Source organism: Chrysochloris asiatica, unplaced genomic scaffold (assembly GCF_000296735.1).
Source record: "Chrysochloris asiatica unplaced genomic scaffold, ChrAsi1.0 scaffold00004, whole genome shotgun sequence".
NCBI lineage: Eukaryota > Metazoa > Chordata > Mammalia > Afrosoricida > Chrysochloridae > Chrysochloris > Chrysochloris asiatica.
In genome coordinates, this window is record NW_006408522.1 from 11159684 (window position 1) to 11162234 (window position 2551).

The 2551-nt window shown below is 39.2% G+C and overlaps 1 pseudogene; it reads right to left on the reverse strand.

Moving 5' to 3' along the window:
- Positions 1–1258: 1258 nt before the first annotated feature.
- On the reverse strand, positions 1259–2080 carry LOC102817920 (annotated as a pseudogene).
- Positions 2081–2551: the final 471 nt, after the last annotated feature.

Sequence of the window (2551 nt, forward strand, 5' to 3'; positions counted from 1 at the left end):
ATCAAAAAGAGCATTTCAAGATCTGTTTGAATTATAATACCATCTGTGATAGAATAACATTCATACTCCAACAAGGAAGATGAGTTAATGGCACTATTATGTAAATTTATGCACCCAAAACTAAAGCCAGTGATGAAGAAATAGAAAAATTGTACCAACTTCTTCAGTCTGAAATTGATCAAACATGGAATCAAGATGTATTGATAATTACTGGTGATTGGAATACAAAGGTTGGAAACAAGAAGTAAGGAGCAGTAGTTGGAAAATATGGTCTTGGTGAAAGAAATGATACTAGAGATCGCATGAGAGAATTTTGCAAGACCAATGACTTATTCATTGCAAATGCATTTTTTAAAAAAAATAATAATTTCTTTTTACTGAGGTTGGGAATATACACAGCAGAACATACACCATGCATAGGACCTTCATTCTTTTATTTCTGCGTCATTAGTTTTAAATTTTATACCTAAAAGAATAAATGAGATTTTATCCTCCTTTCTTCACAACAACCCTTACTAGCTGAGGATGGATAGTATGGGGTGGCAAGGACCTCGATGTGATAAAGTTTCTTTGAAGGAACTCACAGGTTGACTTGCCACTACCTCCTGAGCTCTGGTAGCGTAGTGGTTACGAATCAGGCTGCGAACCTTAAGGTCAGTGGTTCGAAACTACCAGCCACTCCACGGGAGAAAGATGAGGCTTTCTACTCCCGTAAGGATTTACACCCTCGGAAACCCTGTACAGGGTCGCTATGGGTCGGCTCCGACTCGAAGGCACTTAACAACAACAACAACAACAACCTCCTGAGGTAATAATGTAGGTTACACAGGGAGAGGGAAGATAATGGAAAGGGAGAGTCTCCTGTGGGATCTATTTTTATCAGTGATTTGAGAATTCCTCCCACTCCCTGGTCTAATAGAGTAAATTTTTAAGTGCTGGCAGAGTCTGTCTTTCATTCTTAGAATTTTGTTTTGTTTTGTTTTGTTTTGGTCTCTCTTTCTTTCTCTTTTGCTTTCTGGATATCTACCACAACTAAGTTTGTTTGTTTTTTTAAAAGAAGAAATATGAAATATGTGTTTATCCATTGTTTCATTAATTCAAGTTTTACTTAAGACATTATGAAAAAGGAACTAAATAAAGTGTTAATGACGTGTACTACTGTGAAGACTCCAACAAATAACTTGGAACACATGAACCTATCACCTCATGTCCCATCATGACAAAGGTCTTGGCGCTGCTGAGTCTGGAGAGGTTGGTGTTATGACAATGCTGGAATGAAATACCAAAGAGACACATCTTCAAGAAGCAAATCAAAATGAACAATCCTGGTGTTCACAATATTGTACAAGGCCTTTGTACTATATACTTTTTGTCCAGCAAGGAACGGTAGGAGCTTCTTAACATTTATGTGTACTTCCACCATCTAGTCCAGGTTTCTACCTTGAGAAGCACTATCAGAGGCTAATCTCTTTAAAATGAGTTGTAACACACACTAATTCAGTTTCTATTTTTAAGTTCAATTCTCCATTTAGGTTTGCTTCAATAACAAGGTGATTGCTAATGTTTTTCATTTTTCCACAACACTCTTTGTAGTGTTTAACACTGGTAAGTAAATAGTAACATCAGAGTCTGGAGCTGTAGGTTCTTGTAACTCTTACAGTTTTCTAGGAATAACCTTCATGGGCATGTCATGTGTCACAACGCGACTATTACTTGATACAGACAACAGTTCTATAGAGACTGTAAGGCAAGGAAATGCCTTTTAGTCAGCTTGATTTTCAAGGCTCTGCCATACTGGGTAGTTTTCAAGGCTGAAGATAAGTTTTCTGATATCAGATCTACGTAAATATCATTGTTTTCTGCAGAGGATACCTTACATTTGAAGCTCATTGAAGTTCCCCTATTCCAGTTCACACCACATTCTCACCCCTCCATTGGCCACCTTTTCTAAAAGGATGAAGTTCAGCTTATCCGGGCTCATGCAAAGGGTACAAGTTTTGTCAAGCTTAGCTATCATGTTACTGATTTGTGTGAAGTGGTTTAAACAGGCAATGTCTATGATCTTGGCCCAGAACTTCATGGCTGGACTCTCAGTCCTGCACTGCACAGACAGGGGCGGAGGTAGAGCCCACAACTAAGTTTTTTGTTGTTGTTGTTTTAAGTTTTTATTGTGAATTGAGTGATAGTTTACATAGGAGAACATCAGCTTTACATTCATCCTATCCTATTTTGTTTCATTGCAATTATTACAATCCCCTCCATGTAGCATCATTCAACAGCATTTGCTTCCAATCCCTCTGGGTTATATATTTTTGGATGTACACTGAAGCACTCAGGAATATATAACCATTCAAATAACCAAAGGGTATACCCAGCACACAGCCCCTCTCCCTCCTTGAGTCCAGAGTTCCCAGCTGCTCAGTCTCTCCATGTCATCACCTGGCGTCGCTGTTTCTCTGGGTAGGCTCCCGCACTCTGCTCTTCTCCCTTGACGGTCCCAGGGTCCTCCGCTCCTGGACTGCAAAATCAACCACTCCCCTCCTTTTGTTAC